This window comes from Crotalus tigris, unplaced genomic scaffold, assembly GCF_016545835.1.
Source record: "Crotalus tigris isolate CLP2741 ecotype Arizona unplaced genomic scaffold, ASM1654583v1 scf7180000017666.379230911805:20528666, whole genome shotgun sequence".
Classification (NCBI taxonomy): domain Eukaryota; kingdom Metazoa; phylum Chordata; class Lepidosauria; order Squamata; family Viperidae; genus Crotalus; species Crotalus tigris.
Window position 1 is genome coordinate 5,341,909 of NW_024096552.1, and position 10,374 is coordinate 5,352,282.

Genomic DNA, 10,374 nt, shown 5'->3' on the forward strand with positions numbered 1-10,374 from the left:
TGGCTGAGGAATTCTGGGAGTTGAAGTCCACAAGTCTTAAAGTTGCCAAGGTTGAGAACCCCTGCACTAATGAAACGTCTGCAAGAAAACAAACAAGCTCAGAAAGCACCAAGGACCCCTTATTTCATATTCCTATTTTATTGCACCCCCAAGTCTCTTTCGATGGGTGGCGCAGGAATTTAATTAATAACTAAAATAGCACTTAAGACTTAATATGTCGTTTGTAAACCGCTTAGTGAGGGCTGTAAACCACTGGAACGACATAAGTGGTATCGGTACTACTAGTGCTATTTTAGTTATTAATTAACTAATGCTTTACAGCCCTCTCTAAACTGTTTACGGTCAGCATTATTGCCCCCGCAACCATCCGGATGCTCCTTTTTACCGACTTCGGAAGAATGGAAGACCGAGTCAACCTTGAGCCGGTGATAAGACTCGAAAAAAAAATAAACAAACTTGCTATACTGAGTAAACAGGGAGTGGCGATGACCTCTAAAATTGCTTTTCCTGGTTTGCGCAAGCTGCACAGCCACCCACCGTTTGTTTTGCCCCGTTCGAGTTCTGCAAGCGGCCTTTCCCGAAGGGCCGGGTCGGAAAATGAAAGCAGCCGAGAGAGTTTTAGCCTTCAGCCAGAGACGGTCATGGCTGCTGCAGCAGCTGGGACTCCCTTGCGGGATCTCTGCGACGAAGTCACTTGTCCCATCTGCCTGGAGTGTTTCAAGGACCCGGTGACCATAACCACGTGCGGGCACAATTTCTGCCGCACCTGCCTGAGCAGCTGCTGCCAAGGACCCGGGAAAGGCGGCGCCTCCTGCCCCACTGTCGAGAAACCTTCGACCACGGGAAAAACATCATCCCCAACCGGCCGCTGGCCAACGTGGTTCAGATCGCGGAGAAGTTCCGACGGGCGGAAAAAGACCCAAGCAAGGCGAACTCGGGTGAAAAGCACCACCAATCCGTGCAAACCTCCTGCGGGCACGAAACCGTCCTCAGCTGTGACATCTGCGGCATAACCAAGCCGCACAAAAGCAACACAGGCACCCCTTTGCAGAAAACCAGGGATGCACATAAGGTTGGGAAAAAAAAAATCTTACTCGTTTAGGATCCGGATTACTTTCCGCCCCCCTGCCTTTCGGGAATAGGGACCCGCGCAATCCCGGTTTTGCAAGCCTGCCGCTGTGAGAGCGAGGGAAGGATTGGGGAAGGCCATCAATGCGCATGCTCAGGGCAATCAATTGCCAATTACTGATCCAAAGCTGGCCGGTTGCAGGTTACTGTTGCTGGCGAGGTATTTAAAACGCGATTTAGCGATTGGTTGGTTATTTATTTTGCCGCTCTTTGCTTCTTTTAAAAAATCGCAATTAGAAGGCGGTTAGGCGTGTGAGACAGAATTGCTTTACCTAAAAAAAAAGATTGCAAGCATCGCCTTGCGGCGCTAACTGACACTATTGGGCTAAAAAACACGTGTGATCTTCGCTATGAGGCGGCTATTTCCCCAATAATAAGCTTGATGTGCATTCAGACGAATTCTCTGGGAGAAAATGCTCGACGTTGGTGTTTTTCAAAGCAGGAGGCACTGCTGGGAAATAGATGAGAAATGAATAATGTATTAAAATCACCATTTTTTTCCAGATCGTGGAGAGAGAAGGCAGGTCTTTATAATGGGCATAACAGCTGAGATAATGAAGTAAGATTGAATAAGCAAAAGGAAGTTTTTCTTTCTTTCCAACGCATGTTTAAAACTAGGACCAGGATTAATCACAGAGTACTCTGTGGTCAAAAAGGCAGAATGGTAGCCCCCAATGCAAAAAAAAAAAAAAAAAGGATTTAAACCTACAGTTCTGCATCTATATCACTTGTGATACTGTTCGTTTTACTGTAAGCCTGATCTAAGAAATCTTGCCATCTTACAAGTAATATTTGGATTTGAATCAGCTAAAAGAGTGAAATGAAATGGATCTGATCTACCAAGATAGCTGGTAATTTAAAGAGGATTTTACTTGATAGGAATTCTTAAAATACAAGGTGTGCTCCTGGCTTGTCTTAGGCCAAAAGATGGGAGCTCAGCCAGTAAGCTAGTTTCTTTTTTAAATATATTTTTTTTTTATCAAAGAAAGATTTTAAAAAACAAACAATACAAATATTGAAAAAAGAGTAAAGAAAAGTAACAAGTGTATGAAGAAATGGCTTCTGGTCTTTACAGCAGTTTCAACTACTGTATTGCACATCTATATTTTATCTCTCAAGTTACCACATAATTTCCTTCTTTCCATAATAATAACCTTTTCTAATAATCAAACTGATAAATCACACCAGTAAGTTGACTTCCAAAGATAACTTAAATCTTGGTTGTCATTTTCTCCCCAGGAATATGTGGACAGTTTTGTGGAGATGGTGAAGGAGGTAAAACAAAATATTTTGGCACATCAGTCAAACAGAGAGAAGGAAAGCAAGGACTTGCTGGTAAGTTGTTGCCCCTGCCAAATGAAGGGGAAAAAAGACTTAAAGCCACATTGAGATTAGAAGTAGTGATTGGTAAATAGGTATTATTGTTATTATGGTTGGTTTCACAGTCAGCCAAATGACAAAGTAGATCACAATCTACTACTTGATAAGATAGAAAAATGTGGGTTAGAGGAGCATCACCACCAGATGGATCTGTAGCTGGCTGACCGGCTGTACTCAGTGTGTGGTCATCAGTGGAACCACATCTACATGGAGGGAAGTGTATAGTGGGATGCCCCAGGGCTCTGTTCTGGGCCCAGTGCTCTTCAACCTCTTCATCAACGATCTGGACAAGGGGATAAATGGGGAACTCATCAAATTTGCAGATGACACTAAGCTGGCAGGAATAGCCAACACTCCAGAAGACAGGCTTCTGGACAACCTTACGGACCCTGCTCAAGCAACACTTATGTGCTATGAGCTGGGTGGAAGGGAGGGAACTGCCAATAATCTTTTCAGCCATCCTTGCCATTCTCTGCACTGCTTCCTGTCTGATGCAGTGATGTTTCCAAACCAGACTGTGATGCTGTATGACAGGATGCTCTCAATTGTCCCTTGTGGAAAGTGGTAAGGACAGGGGAAAGAAGATGTGCTTTTCTCATTCGACGCAGAAAATGCAGGTGCTGCTGTGCCCGCTTCACCAGTGTCTCGCTGTTGAGTGACCAAGCCAGCCTACTTGTTAACTGCACACTCAGGAATTTGAAGCTGGTAACCATCTCCACAGGTGGAATCATTAATGCTCAGAGAAGTGTGGCTGCCTTTTCTGAAATTGACAGAAACCAATCTTTGGTTTTTCCAGTATTTAAAACTAGGCTGTTTTCCTTACACCAGTTCACCAAATTCTTAACCTCCCTGCGGTAAGCATCCTCATTGCCCTCATGAATAAGGCCCACTACTGTTGTATCATCTGCAAAGGCAGTGTTATTTGATGCTTCAAAGGGATTGTCACAGAAATATAAGCTGTGCCAAGTAAAGCTTGCAATGGATGTGCCAAGTAAAGCTTGCAATGGATGACGGTGAATTTGTCAATGCCGATGGTGTTCAAGTGGTGCTCCAGATATTTTGGGTTTGCACCTAAGGCACCTATATTGGTACTATCTTAGCTTTCTTTTGCCATTTTCATTATTTGGTTGGTCACACAGTCAGCCAAATAGTTAGACTGGATTTGGCATTTTTATCCACCCATTGAGTCTGTGGAGATTCTGAGTCATTCAGGTCATGATTGTCCCAAGGTGCTTTTTCAAAAGACGTGGACTTTGTTTTTCCTTGAAGACATTTTGCTTCTCATCCAAGAAGCTTCTTCAGCTCTGTCTGAATGGTGGAGAATGAAAGGATTTATATTCCTTGCAGTCATCTGAACACACATTTGGCACTATTTTGGGTATAGACACCCATTTCCACTTGGAAGTTTATCTGTGCCCTCAGGGTCATCCGAATAGTGCAAATGGGTGTGGACACACCCATTTTCATACCTATTTGCATGATTCAAGTGACCCTTAGGGCACAGATAAGCCTCCAAGTGGCCTCAACAACTCTCTGAAAAAGTGCTAGTGACCAGATGACTGTAAGGTATATCAATCCTTCCATTCCCCACCATGCAATCAGAATTTAAGAAGCTTCTGGGATGAGAAGTGAAACATCTTCAAGGAAAAACGAAGTCCAGTTGCCTTTTGAAAAAACATCCTTGCGACACCTATTGAGTCTTTCCCAGAGACCTGGGATAGGTAGATTTTGTTTGATGGGGTTAAAGGTATTGTTACATGATGTAAGCTATTCCAAGTTATTATTATTAATAATTTACAGTTGAAAGGGAGCAGGATTAGAACCATGACAAGTGATTTACTGCTGTTTGCTATCTCTAAATGCCCATGTTGTGGTTCCGGCTAATGAAACATTCCAAAGAACTTCCAGGCATTTATTTTCCTAAAAGTCTTTTATTGTTACAAAATGTCGGCACAGGCACAACGGAGGGATGCTAGGATCTAAGTTCTCTTCCTCTGAGCAGTTAAATTATCAGCATGTTCCCTCCCTAAATTAGCTGTCATATCTCACATTATCCAATTAGTGTGAAGGTCAAAGGTTTCCTTCCTCTTTCTTTCCTGGGCTTTACCCCCAACGCCCCTTCTGCTCTTTATTAACCCCATATTTGCCAGACAATTCTGCATATTGTCAAAAGCAAGAATATACAATATTTGCAGCGTTGACAGCCCACTTCTAGCTCTGCCCACTCTATACTCGAGGCCCTTTGTTATCTATTTTATTTCTGCAGAGACAAATGAAAGCTGAGCGAGGAAAGGCAACCTCTATGTTCAGAGATCTCCACCACTTCCTGGAAGAACAAGAAAAACAATTCCTGGCCGAGATGGAAGAGGTAGAAAAGGAGATTACTGGAAAAAGGGATTTCTTCATGGCTTTGACTTTCCAGGAACTTTCACGCTATGAAACGATCATCCAGACGATGAAAAATTCTCAGCAGCCCAACGATGAACTCTTTACGGTAAGAGCGGAGTTCTTTGGTGTATTTGCTTGTTGCAGTTTCAAGGAAAGGTTTAAGGTCACTTTCCTTCCACATTGCTGTGCACATAGTCCTTGACATATGGCCGTAATGGAGCCTGGCCATTATGATCATATATCATAAAACAGTTGTAAAATGGTTTGGTCACATGATCAACCTGAGTTTATGACCTTATTTGTGGTGGTGGTTAAACAAAATACCGTGGTTAAGTAAATTCACATCATTAATTGAACCAGTGCTTTGCTATGGTCTTGGTTTTGCCAAAAGCTGGATGTTAAATACCGGTTTTTGGCAAAAGCGTAGTAAAACATCCATCAACGTGGCCATGTTGTCAAGTGCCCGAAATTCAGTCACCTGACTGCAGAGGAGGCTCAACCATCAGAACTTAGAATCTAGGTCATAGATCCCCTTTTTCAGGTCAGTTGTGACTGAATGGTGCTAAGTAACTGGTCATAAGTGGAGGACTACCCTATACATTGAATTGCAGCCTTAACAACCTTACATGAATATTTTCAATGGGAAAGAGAATAGTTTGCATGCGAAACCATTGACTCTTTTTTTCTGGAATAATGTGTTTGGGTGATTAGGCCCTGGAGCTGCTTTAAAATGTTCTTAAAGTTAACTTTGGGGTCTGTTGTTCAAAAATATCCTCAATATGTCAAAATGTGAAAATATTTTGCGTCATCCTGTATATATAAGTCAAGGTTGAGTGTTTAACAGTAAACTTTAATTCCTTCTAGTTCCCTCTATTGTCCAATTTTAAAATCTTCTCTTACTATTAATTCACTGTCTCTTGTTTCTTTTGGTTTATTTTACACTTTTAAATCTATTTTGATATATTTATTGTTTTAATTGTTGTATGCTGCTGAGAGTAACTTTTTGTGAAACGGGCAGCCATATAAATTTGATAAACAAGGAAATATTTTTCTTAAAAAAGAATTCAAAATAAAACCAAAACAAAATTCCTGCAGGAAGAATTCTTTACAATTAATTCCAAATCTTATTTCAAATTTATCTGGACACTTAGTTCATGTGTAACTTTCTAAAATCAAAGTTTTAATGACTCATTTCTGTTTATTCCAATATATATATATATATATATATATATATATGTAGGTCTTTGGTTATTCGGGTTTTCTCCCGCGTACAATTGGAAGTGTCTTGGCGACATTTCGATGAAGTCCCATTCGTCATCTTCAGGCTGGTGTTTTCAGCTTCGAGCTTCGAGGAGCAAGCACAAGTTTCACATTGCTCCTCGAAGCACGAAGCTGAAAACACCAGCCTGAAGATGACGAATGGGACTTTGTCGAAATGTCGCCAAGACATTTCCAATTGTACGCGCGAGAAAACCCGAATAACCAAAGACCTACATACAAACACCCGCGAAAACCTCAGAAAACATAAACACACGCACACACACACACACACACAGTATTTAGTCCTTAAACTTGTATTTAAGACTTATTTTACTAAGGACACTCACCTGATGTTGTCAGACTTGTTGATTGAAAGATTTCTAATAGCCGAAAATTAACAGGCAATTTCTGAAAGTGATTATAAAGGAAGTGTATGAATCCAGTTTCCTTTTAAAAGTACCAACCATGGGTTGAGCAAGATAGCTATTCCAACATCTCCCAGAGCTCTTAAATCCACCGGAGACCACTATTTTGCAGTCTCCTCACAAGGAACAGCTGTCTGGAGTACTTATGGGCAATCTCAAGACCTCTCCTTGCCTTGAGAGGAATTATGAAGAGTTGATTTACTTGCTGGCTCTTCATTCTACCATATTTGGATGCATTCCACCAACTTCAGTCTGTCATTTCTTCCCCACAAGTCTCCCTCTTGGGCCTTTAGAAGGTGGTAAAGACTTGGCTTTTCCCCAAGCGCTGAGGGCAGGATGTGAATGAAACTCTAGGGTGGTTATGTGTGACCTATGAGTGTTGAGATTCTACCTGGGGTCTTAAGTTTGTCTTTTCTTTTTTTTCCAAAGAAATTTTGATGATTTCACCATATCCTTGTTCACTGTCCAGAGTTCCTTTGGTAGCTAAATGGCCCTCTAAATTTCATGAATGAATAAATAAGTGAATTAATGAATGAAGAGTTTAATTGCCACAAAATTCAGCGTGAGAAATATCTGTGGCAGAATTCTTTCAATTCCTACTCAAGGAATTTTTCTTTCTCTTCTTCCTCCAGGAAATCTCAGACAGCTTGCAAAGGTAAGTGGATCCCATCTGTCCCTTTCCCATTTATTATCAACTGTACAGATAGTCCTCGATTTACGACCTCAATTGAGCCCATTTCTGTTGTTAAATGAGACATTTGTTAAGTGAATTTGGGGCCATGTTATAACCTTTCTTACCACAGTTGTTAAGTGAATATTTTTTCCCCCATTTACTTTGTCAGAAGGTCACAAAAGGTGATCACTGGACAATGAGACACTTGCAACTGTCATAAATATGAGTCAGTTGCCAAGTGTCTGACCATGGGGATGCAGCAATTATAAATGTGAAAACCAGTCATAAGTCACTTTTTCAGTGCCATTATAAGTTTGAACGATCACTAAACAAATCGCTGTAAGTCGAGGACTACCTGTAGTCCATTTTTATAGGTTCTCCTGCTTGAGCAGGGGGCTGGACTATAAGACCTCCAAGATCCCTTCCTATTCTGTTCTGTTCTGCTCTGTTCTGCTCTGTTCCATTCCATTCTATTCCTTAAGATTCTGTTGTTTCTTTCCAATTTATGTGAGGGAATTTTTGACTGGGTGGACCGAAGGCTAACATTCTTTCATTTCTCTAGTGAAGAAAAGATTAAGAACCTTCCATTTTTCCATTCTACCGTAAAGTGGAAAATTTGGGACTTCTGTGATATCAATCACATCCTGGAAGGAATCACGAAACACTTTAAAGGTAATACACGAAGATTTTAGACTAACTCCTAACATCCCACTTGACGCATGGCAAGATCTTAGTTGTAGGCAGCAGTGAAATTGCTAAGGAATTCTGAGAGTTCAAGCCAGTTTAAAAGTTTGGTCTGCTTATATGTGGCTGAACTTTGCGATTTCTTCCTCCGTGGAAAACCGATTTCAGCATTAAAAAACCCAGTTGAGTGATAAGAGGCACATAAGTAAATATCTGTAAAATTGACGAGTGTGCTTCACATTATTGTTGTGAGATCTGCCTTGCACATGACAGAGCAATGCTTACTTCTTTTCCTGTCGTCTTTTCAGATACTTTGCTGTCTGGTCTTCAGCTGCAGAAAGGTAAACTTGGGGAGGGGAATCGAAAGCAAAGCGAACAGGGCCGATTTTTCTCTTGGCCAGATCATTTGGTCAAAATGGAGACCTGGACTCTTTTGGAGCGCCCATAAAGAGGGCTTTTGTTTGATACCAGCAATCAGAATTTATCTAATTAAAAAGCCCCAAATCATTTAAGATAACTTTCTGAACCTCCCTAAGATTAAGGAAGGAAGTGCTCATGGAGATTTTTTTTCTCCCCCTCCCTCATTTTGTCAATTCGTGATAGAAAAGATATAATTTATCTTATATAAAAAGATAAATTTATATATAAAGATAAAGATAAAATTTGTATATAAATAAATTTCCTATTTATATAGTATATTTAGTAAATATACTATAAATTTACTGTGTGTATGTATGTGTGCGTATATCTATATACACATAATGTAATATATGTATTATATATACATATACCTTCAAGGTCCTTTACAACTCTTCTATTCTATTCTATTCTATTCTATTCTATTCTATTCTATTCTATTCTATTCTATTCTATTCTATTCTATTCTTGTTTTATTTTATTCTATTCCTGTTTTATTTTATTCTCTATTCCTATTCCTATCCTATCCTATCCTATCCTATCCTATCCTATCCTATCCTATCCTATCCTATTCCTGTTTTATTTTATTCTCTATTCCTGATCTATTCTATTCTATTCTATTCTATTCTATTCTATTCTATTCTATTCTATTCTATTCTATTCTATCCTATCCTATCCCCTATCCTATCCTATCCTATTTTCTATTTTCTATTTTGTTTTCCATTCCATTCCAACCCATCCCACCCCATCCCATCCCATCCAGAGTTACATTGCTTGAGTTAAGCAGTGTTATCAATGATCTAAATAAATAAATGTAAAGGAAGAGTCTGGATGAGGAAGAGTTCCCATTCAAGAAATCCCTTTTAACTGAGGGAGAATTCAATCCTTGTGATTTTGTTTTTAGAGTGGGGTGTATTTCTATTCCAGATTACAGCTACTTTGCTTCCCTTTCTTGATCTTCTTCTCCATTAACAGCAAACATAACTCTGGATTCAGACACGGCTCATCCCCAACTCATCCCCGGATGGTAAAACAGCGGAACTAGGCGATCGTCATCAACAACTGCCCAACAATCCTGAAAGATTTGACGTACTGGCTGTCGTGTTGGGACGTGAAGAATTCAAGGAGGGTCGGCATTTCTGGGAAGTCAATGTAGCGAGTCAGAAAGAATGGGCAGTGGGGATTTCCCGGAAGAATGTGAAAAGGAAGGGTGCATTCTCCTTAAATAGAGAAGAAGGGGTCAGTATGCTGGGAATATGGGGAGGTAATTACAAGTTCTCCCTCCCACCTAATCCTCTTCCTCACTTCCCGAACAAGAAATTAAAAAGGATCCGGTTGTGTCTAAATTGTGCTGCGGGAATGGTTTCATTTTTTGATGCTGAGACTGGAACTCTGCTGTATTCAACAACTTCCTTTCCAGGAGAGATCGTTCTTCCCTTCTTTTGGCTGGGGTCACATGCCCAGCTCAGCCTCTGCCAATAAGACCTTCCAGTGGGACCACTGTAAGAATTCCAGATGTTGGCACCAGGCTTTGTTTCCATCTTGGCACTTGGTTTCTTTGATGTTCGGGAAGAACGCATCAAAGGCATTCAGGTGACACAATCTAGAGCATTACATGCAGTCCTCGACATAACAACCATTTAACAGGAGATTAAAATCATGACAGTGCTGAAAAAAGCAATTTAGAACCGTCCTTAAGAGTTACGCCCATTCCAATCACATGATTGTGATTTGGGCGCATTTATAATCATTGCAGCATCTGGTAGTCACATGATCACAATTTGCAACCTTCCTAGCTGACTTCTGACAAGCAAAGGCAATAGGGGAAGCCAAGATCGCTTAATGACCATATGATTTGATCAGTGACCATGACAAAAAAAGATTGTAAAAAGATGTGGTCACATGATGCCTCATTTACTGACTCTGTCACTTAATGATGAATTTTCTAGTCCCAGTTGTGGTCATAAGCTAAAAACTGTGTAATATAATTTATTTGTTTTAAACATATGTCACCTGTAG

General features: G+C 40.5%; 1 pseudogene; it reads left to right on the forward strand.

The window, feature by feature from the left end:
- Positions 1–380: 380 nt before the first annotated feature.
- On the forward strand, positions 381–10,090 carry LOC120305173 (annotated as a pseudogene).
- The last annotated feature ends 284 nt before the right edge of the window (positions 10,091–10,374 follow it).